The sequence below is a fragment of the Equus asinus genome, chromosome 19 (genome assembly GCF_041296235.1).
Source record: "Equus asinus isolate D_3611 breed Donkey chromosome 19, EquAss-T2T_v2, whole genome shotgun sequence".
Classification (NCBI taxonomy): Eukaryota; Metazoa; Chordata; class Mammalia; order Perissodactyla; family Equidae; genus Equus; species Equus asinus.
This window is the reverse complement of record NC_091808.1, coordinates 16,378,139-16,387,311: the sequence shown is the minus strand read 5'-3', so window position 1 is coordinate 16,387,311 and position 9,173 is coordinate 16,378,139. Positions and strand designations below refer to the sequence as shown.

Sequence of the window (9,173 nt, the reverse complement as noted above, 5' to 3'; positions counted from 1 at the left end):
CAAGTTAATGCTACCTCAACGAAATGTAAAAGGGTCACTATCTTTTCCCCAAACTCCTTACTCCTCAGAAATAATCTTTCCTGCAGCTTATCTTCTTTGGCTCCAGGAGGTAAAATCTCCCATTTAAGTCTTTCTTTCTTTTGAATTTAGTGCCATCTGCCTTCTGCAGAGAATTATCCTGATATTGCTTTTGAAAGGAATTATTCGAAAGTTCTAAAAGCTAGCAGCTTTTGGCTTTGTTGGAAAAAAAAAAAACCCCTAGTTAGTCAGTGACTAACTCTAGGCCTATTTATCACTGCCATTTATTTGCTTTAAAATAATCACAATTCTTAAGGACAGGAAGATTGGCCCGAGTTAACATCTGTGCCAGGCTCCCTCCATTTTGATTGTGGGGTGTCACACAGCATGACTTGATGAGTGGTGTGTAGGTCCACACTGGGGACCCGAACCTGTGAACACTGAGCCGCTGAAGTGGAGCACGCGAACTTAACCACTATGCCACTGGGCTAGCCCAAAAAGTAATTAAAATTCTTAAAGACAAGAAGACAGCTCAGAAAGAGGATGATCAATGACTTCTTTTAACTCTGATGATTAAAACACAGTCAAGTTTCTGTTTCTGAGTGGCACAGAAACACCACTCCTCCCTTCCTTTTTTATTATTTCAATTTTCTAGACAATATTCAAAGAATGGGGTGGGTTGATAGTCTATTGGGTCCTCCGGAAATCCCAGCCTGTCTGCTGCCCAGCAAATACCCTTTAGTTGGTACACTGAGAGGTGACTCAGCATGTCAACTGGGGACTCAGTGTTCTATCTGTCTCTGCTCGCACATCCTGGGTCACACGGAGGTCTGGAATCTGCCTGCTGCTACTCTGGAGGTGGTGGTGTGGCCCTAGGGGTACCACATTGGCCCAGAGTCCCCCTTAACTTGGCAGGTTTGCTCTTTGCAGAGCTGACCTCCCCCTTGATTGGGGCATTCCTCAGCAGGAAGGCCCTCGGCTCTGTAGCGAGAATCTCTCAGAGGTGCACTATTGTGTCCAGTGGGACCCCCAACCCCTGGAGCCTCGGATGTGAGGTGGAATTTGAGTGTCAGGCAGGATGGGCCCATGGCCTGATGAAGCCTGCTGGCTTTCCCCCAAGGTTCAAGGGCTCACAGAAGCCTTGTACATTCAATTGTAGCAGGCACCTTGATGGCAGCCATTTTAGCCAGTTCTGGAAATGAAAGCTATGCACACTACCAGCACATTTTTGAGTAGCTCCCTCTTGAAGACGTTGGCAAATTGCTGTCCATAGAAAAATTCTTTTCTGCCACACAATTTAGGGTTTCCTCTTTCTAACTTCAGATAATCATACAGCCACACCTTAAAGTGAATCAGGGATGAATTCATTAAAATGTTACTTCATCGTATTGTTTGACACTGCAAATGTGATTTTGGAAATCACATCTCTATACCAAATGATTGAGTTTTTAATAGGGAGGACATTTCTTCCAGTTCTTATAGGTTATTACAACTGTCGTAACCTATAATAATGCAATTTTGTCATTACTTTTTACTGCATTAACTAAAAGAAATTAGTTATTTTCATACCTCCAGAAAGGATTAAAAAATTTTTTAAGGAGAAATAATAAATACTTTCTTAAATGTCATCTCTTTAAGGGTACAATAAGCTGGTTATAAAGGATCTAACCTGGAGATTTGTCCCTGTGTTGTTTTCTTAGTCCTGGTGAGAGTGAGGGGGCAGTGAGGAGGAGGTGATGAGAGAGGAGCAGAGAGGAGGTCAAGAACAATTCAATGCACAGCCAGTCAAACCCAACAGGACTGGAATATAAGTCCTTTTAGACTTATCAGCACGACTCTACTCCTTAACTCACACAGTCAGCTGATGGTGCTTGACATGTGGCTTTTATCTTCCTGCAAGAAGGGAAATCGTATAGACAAACATTCATTGTCCCCTTGCTATGTGCAAGATGTGTACATATTAAGTAAGCTCTTTAGGGGATACAAAGGAGGATAAGGCACGTCTTCGCCCTCTTACAGCCTTTGATCTAGCAGGAGTGAAGTCAAACACCATTAAAGACAATTGTGAAGATGCCACTGGTAGCAGTTAGTGGGGTGGGAGGGATGTTGGTAATTCCCCTCTCCAAAACTCCCCCTTGGGCTTCCCACATGTGCTCAAATGAATGGGAATAAAGTAGCCAATTAGTTGCAATATACAGGGGCCCCTTCTCCCCAGCGCAGAGGTTCTCCCATCGCCAGGGCGTGGGCTACAGAAGCCTATGTGAGGATTCCTTCACTGGCTTCCCTCCCTCGACTGGAAGGCTGGGCACGTGGAACCAGCTCGAGGTCCGTGACCCATCCAGTTACAGGAAAAGCAGTTGGATCAGAGGGTCTGCGGATGGCCTCCTTAAGAAGACGGAGCACATCGGAAGAGTTTGGCTCACCCCTTCATCCCCAGGGCCAGACAGAGAGTAGGTGCTCAACAGACGCTGAGTAAATGAATGATCCATTGGTGCATTATGAACTGACAAATTCTTATTTCATTCCAAGGAAAAATGTGGCATTGTTGTTTTGTAGACCAAACATAAATAATTAGATATGTATTCTTGCTCCATTTAAATCACAGGCACTCCAAAATTAATTTTAATTTTAGTAAATTTCTCCCTTAAGCCATAAAAAAATTCTTTCATTTTAAAGTCTATTCTTTCTTTTAAAAACTAATTTTTCTAGAACTCAGGAGGGTAATGCAGAATAAGTACATGAACCAAGGAGACAGAATGGGGGCTATTTTTATTAAAAAAAATTATCTTTGGAAAAACTCTATTTTCTTTTGCCCAAGAAAACAATTAGTTCTTTCCAAAGGAATGCTAATAGTCTAGAATTCAAAGTACTAAGGTCTTAATATGCAACTAGAAAATTTACGACATTAAGAAACTGTGTTGCATTATGCACACATGAAGAAAAAATTCCGAAAAAAACTCTCGTATTTGTATTTGATTGTTTTTATTTTAATAATTGCCCAGCTGTCAGTTATCTTAGTTGTATATCAGAATACAAGTAAATTGATTTATTGAAGCCACTCTTTAGAAATAATGACAAGAAATCTGTCACCAGTGTGCCATGTCTAGTGTTTAATTTACACTATGCATGACTACCCATTTTGAGGAAGAGGAATAGAAAGGGAAATTCAGTTTTGTATTAAGACTGTTTGTATTTGAAATGGTGGCTTCTTCTCAAGGCTGTCTTCTGATTTACTTGATGTCTATGTCTATCAACCCACTCTTTTTTTTGAGGAAGATTAGACCTGAGCTAACATCTGCCAATCCTCCCCTTTTTTGCTGAGGAAGACTGGCCCTGAGCTAACATCCGTGCCCATCCTCCTCTACTTTATATGTGGGATGCCTGCCACAGCATGGTTTCACAAGTGGTGCCATGTCAGCACCCAGGATCTGAACCGGTGAACCCTGGGCCACCGAAGCAGAACGTGCAAACTTAACCGTTGTGCCACCGGCCGGCCCCAAGGGTGTTATTACTATCAACAATTTGTCCTACCAAAGAATTCATTTCCTACGAGTCCTTCACCACCAATTTAACAGAATTTTCCACTGTTTTTGTTAGAGTCATTTCTTTCGGATTTGTTTTTCTCTGACCCTAATATAGTGGAGTAACTGGACAATTTACTGAGTTGTGACCTAAGAGGAATCACATGCTTTGCCATTTGGAGTTAGAGTTTTTGAAGACAGAGAATCCAATGGAACATCTAGAGACACACACACCAAAAAAGAAAGCCCAGGACGTGATTCAAGAACAACTGTGCCGTGCTAATTATGGGACTGCTCTCCGTAACTGGTGTGTCTGAGGCAATGGCATGCCTCCCACCAGCTGTTAGACATGACAGTGCACAGTGCCAGGTTTTCAACTATCTCTATGGTGGAGATGGATTCGAATTGGTTGAAAGAGCTGAGATGGTATCAATTTTTGAAATCCCTGAATTATAACATTTTTGTAAGTGCGGCAGGAAGCCTAACTCAACAGCTATTTCTTCTTCAAAGTGCGGTCTGCAGGTGAGACCATTTCCTGATCCACTTGCCCTCATGTCCCTTCCTGTCACATCAGCATACACGTGGGTGACAATCTGTAGGTGCCAGGGATAGCCGCTGTGCTGCTGTGAGGGCTCCTGACACACATGCCCAGGAATCATAATGGAGGCTGAGGACCAGTATCTTTGGAGCTCAGGGAACACGTGCTCATGAGTCCGGTTCATCAATTCATTCATTCTTGGCACGTCTCTTTGCACATTTCTGGTCATGACTTTTACCACCACTTTGCTGAGCCGAAGTGCTAACAGATTTTCAATTAGGGCAGACAGACACACTATCAGGGTAGTTTGATAAAGCCAGCTGCCTAGGAAAAAGAATGTGTTATGTATCTGCATAATTTAAAATATCATCCTAAGATTAAAATATAGTGCCGAGTATGTATGTTGGCTAAATAGATCATATTAAATTAATATCCATAGCCCAGAAGTTCAATGACAAATGCATGGACATTTTGGCTCCATCTCTATCTTCCCACTGCCCCTTCCCCATGTGTAATCTGTCAGTGTGTCTTTATATACAAGCAAAAAGGACCCTTTTTTTTTACTTTATTTTTCCTTTTTCTCCCCAAATCCCCCTGGTACATGGTTGTATATTTTTAGTTGTGGGTCATTCTAGTTGTGGCATGTGGGATGCTGCCTCAGCATGGCTTGATGACCAGTGCTATGTCTGCGCCCAGGATCCGAACTGGCAAAACCCTGGGCTGCCAAAGTGGAGCATGCGAACTTAAACACTTGGCTATGGGGCCAGCGCCAAAGGGCCACATTTCTATTTTCCCCCTTTCCTACTCAAAATATTGCCTAGTAGGTTGACTACTCTGCACTTTGCTCTTTTATTTACTATATCTTGGAGATCTTTCCATATCAGTATAAAGAGAGCATCCTTGCTCTTTTTTTTAAACAGCTTATTGAGGGGCTGGCTCCATGGCCAAGTGGTTAAGTTTGTGTGCTCCGCTGTGGTGGTCCAGGGTTCGGATCCTGGGTGCGAGCATGGAACTGCTCATCACGCCACGTTGAGGCGGCGTCCCACATCCACAACTAGAAGGACCTGCAACTAAGATATACAACTATGTACCGGGTGGGGGTTGGGAAATAAAGCAAAACAAACAAAAACAAAAGATTGGCAACATTTGTTAGCCCAGGTGCCAATCCTTAAAAAAATAATAACAATAATAATAAAAAACAGCTTATTGAGATATAATTCACATACCATACAATTCACCCATTTGAAGTATACAATTCAGTAGCTCTTAATATAGTCACAGAGTTGTGCATCCATCATCAGAATCAATTTTATGACATTTATTACCCCGCAAAGAAACCCTGTACCCCTTAGCCATCATCTGCCAACCTTCCTACCCCACCCCCTTGCCCAAGGCAACCACTAACCTACTTTCTGTCTCTACAGATTTGCCTATTCGGACATTTCATACAAATGGAATCATACATTTTGTGGCTTGCTTTGTGGCTCGCTTCTTTCACGTAACATAGTACTTTCAAGGTCCATCCACGTTGTAGCATGGCACTGTTTACAGCCGCATAGTGTCTTATTGTGCAGAGGTACCATCATTTGTTCAACCATTCCCTCATTCGATGCATGGGCTCACCCCAGTCTTTGCTCTCTCAAGCATTGCTGCCGTGATTAACTCTGACCATATGTCATTTCCTATGTGTGCTGGCACACACGTGCAACACATTCCCAGAACTGAGATTTCTGGAGCAGATAGCAGATGCAACCGTATTTTTGTTAGATATTGCCAACTTTCTCTATTGTACTCCCACCAGCAATGTATGAGAAGCCTCATTTCTCAGAGCCGTACCAGCAGTGCATGTTTTCAAATCTTGACTTTTTGCCAGTCTACTGGGTTTAAAAGAGAGATTGATATCCATATGTGTTGACTACTCTTACGATTTCCTTGTTTGAACTATATTTTCTTGGCTTTATCAGAGTGGTAGTTAGAGTCTATCAACTAGAATAATTTGATTTCCTGCAACTGCTGGTTTTCACATCTTTTGGATTTTGTGGCAGGAATTTGGTTATTTTAGTACTGACGGTTATCATAAAGGTGACTATTTCTAAGGATAAATAATTACCTTCATAACATACGTATCAAGAGGACTATAATTTCTTCGTGTCCAAATTAGTTTGCTCTTGTTTTTTTTAGGTTAATTGAGTTAGAAATGATCTTTCACTAGTGATGGTTATTTTGGTTGGCAACATGACTGTCCTTATCAAGAAACTGCAATCCACATGCAATAGAAACAAAACATCTATTTGTCACCAGTTGAATTACTCCATTTTAAGTGAGATGCTTGTCATCAGTCCCATTGGAATTTCTCAGAGAAAATAAGCTCTCATATTTCCTGAAAGAAAAAAAAAACACTCTGAATATTCTCCTCCTTTCATTAGACATTTTATTGAGTGAGTTTTTCCACTTGAAACCCAGGTTTCTTTAAAGGGTTAGCAAAGCCATATATGTTCTGATTTATTTGCTCTCAATGTACTGAAATTTAAGACTTGCGTATGAGTTACCTGTATTTTTCCTTAGCAGCGAGTCATCTGTCTCTCAAAGAACACTGTTAGGCATTGAGGTCTAGTCTGTATGTCTGCCTAAGGGACTCTAGCGTGTCAAAGGAGGACAGCAGGGTTCTCCTTGTGTAGTGACCCTGGATCTCCCGAAAGAGCAATGATAACAGTAGGATTGATGGCCAGGCCCCCAGGACCTTGACATTAATACTCTCAAAGCAAAACCAGGAGCAAGCCTGCCCTAACTTGTAAACAGACTCTCTCTGGTTCCCAGAGAACCAGACGTGAGACAGCCGAGCTTCAGTTAACAGGTGTGAGGGTTTGGAATGGTGACTAATTGCTAGCAGTGCCCTCGAGGGTGCCAGGGGTGCTATGGCAGCTCCCCAGCATCCGCGGCAGAAAGAAGTGTAATCTAAGGTCAGATCTTGCTGTATAAGTCTAAAAAGTAAGCTGGAATTCTCCCAGAGGCCACACCACTTATTATCAGGCAATAACAACAACAGCCACAATAATGATACAGTCGAGTCTACTTATTCGTGGTAGCTATGTTCACTACAAACTTTGAATTAGGTGATATTGTATTTGCTCCTATGAGTAATACATGGTTATGTTCCTAGGAGTCTCTGGGAAGAAATTTTTCTTTTTTTCTTCTTCTTCTTCTTCTTTTTTTTTTTTTTTTTTTTGCTGAGGAAGATTCGTCCTGAGCTAACATCCACTGCCAGTCTTCCTCTTTTTGTATGTAAGCTGCCAACACAGCACGGCCACTGACAGACAAGCGGTATAGCTCCACACCTGGAACTGGGCCCCAGCCACTGAAGCAGAGTGTGTGGAACTTGACCACTAGCCACCAGGGCTGGCCCACTGATAACATTTTCATCAGTCCAGCAGTATGAACTCACAGCCAACAGCACTTTAACCCATGCCTGAAGAAAGCATACTTAACATCTATCTTCTCTGTGCTTCGGAACACTAGATAGCTCTTCAGCGCTACACCTGGGGGCCATTTTAAACAGCAAAATCACCAACAAAAATGCAAAAGATGAGGCACTACATAGACCACTAAAAGGACACGAGTTTCCAGTCTGACAGCTGAAACAAGAAGGTAAAGCGACACCTGGTTTGACCTCAGTTGGGAATGCGTGCAAAGGGCGACTCAAATTTTTGGCCGCTCTCTGCATGTCCACAAGTAGCACAAGCATGGAATATTGATTTGGGGGTTACAATAAATTTTAGCGGGTAGGCAAATTTGCGAGTAGAGAATCTGTGAATTAAGGAGGCGTGACAGTCCTTGCAATCATGGAGAAAAGAAATCCCTCCTGACATTCGAGAAGCATCGCGCTGGTCACAGAGGCAACAGAACGGTTAAGCCGCCCGTGAGGAGAGAAGCTGGGAGGGTCCTTGTGTGGCTCCGTGGGGCCAGCTTGGGGTCTGATGCTAGTTTTCCATGGATTTCTGGGTAGTCATAGAATTTCATTGGGCCTCAGTTTCCTCATCAGCATAACTGCCATAATTCCTGATCTACTTACTTCAAAGGAGTGTTTTAAAGCTAAAATGTAGCAAACCTGAGGGACAAAATAAATTAGAATGAATTAGAAAAAAAATCCAAGGTTCAGTGGTGGTTATTTCTGAGTGAGAACGGTAGAGGCAATTTTTATTTTCTTCTTTGCATCTCTCTAAATTGGTTCACAACAATCTCTATTTCGCATGTATAATATTTATAACCTCAGATGCTTTTCTTTAGAAGGAAAAAGCATCTGTGAGAATAACATAAATTCATTTGAAACTACTTTAAAAAAAAGGTAAACTGTTAAAGATTGGAAGGTGCCACTTTCTATGAAATAAACCAGCATTAACAATGGGTTAGTAAACTGAAGTGAAATTCCAGCCTGCTCTGTCATGCTCAGAAAAACAAGTCCCACCTGGTTTGTGTAGTTAATCTTGTCGTCAGAGCCATTTGGCTGGGGTTTGCTTTTATGGAACGTTATGGAAGCTCTCCTGCAGTGCGCCTGCCCGCCTCATCCGGCTGCCAGAACCTCCCTCGACTTCATTTGTCCTAAAAGAAAAACAAAAGAGAAGAAGGACTCCGTTACTTTCCCCTTGTACAGCCACATGCAATGGAAATCAGGGAGAGAAGGAATCTAGGACAGTGTCTGAAGGCTGCACTGTGTTTCCTTCTGATTTAGGAATGCAATTTTTAAAATGTAACGCTGCTGTGATCTTTCGCTCCCAGGAAGTAACTCGACCTGCACGCGTGGGTCTTGGCACTTGTGAACAAAGAACAGGTTTGTCTGATCCAAGAGGGCACTGCCTTCCATAAACAAGTACTCACTTGCTGGCAAGTTTCTCCATCCTGTAGACTGGACATGCGATTCTTTTTCATTGTCTAATCTGAACTGTCCCGTAGTGCGGCTGGGGGCAATTCGACAGCTGTGATGCTTCATGAGAGCTGGTCGGCTCTCCACGCCAGGTAATGTGATCCCAAAATAGACTCAAGAGAGAGGGCCTATGCCCTTCAGCTCTGGCCTCTGGCTTACATGAAAAACAAACCTGGTT

General features: G+C 42.6%; 1 long non-coding RNA gene across 1 annotated transcript; it reads right to left on the bottom strand.

Annotated features, from left to right (window-relative positions):
- Positions 1-2,776: 2,776 nt before the first annotated feature.
- Positions 2,777-9,167, bottom strand: LOC106832473 (uncharacterized). The gene is made up of 4 exons (XR_006515849.2): positions 8,950-9,167; positions 8,540-8,673; positions 5,142-6,457; positions 2,777-4,729 (listed from the first exon to the last, which is right to left on the bottom strand). It is a non-coding gene; the product is annotated as an uncharacterized lncRNA (long non-coding RNA).
- Between the last annotated feature and the right edge of the window lie 6 nt (positions 9,168-9,173).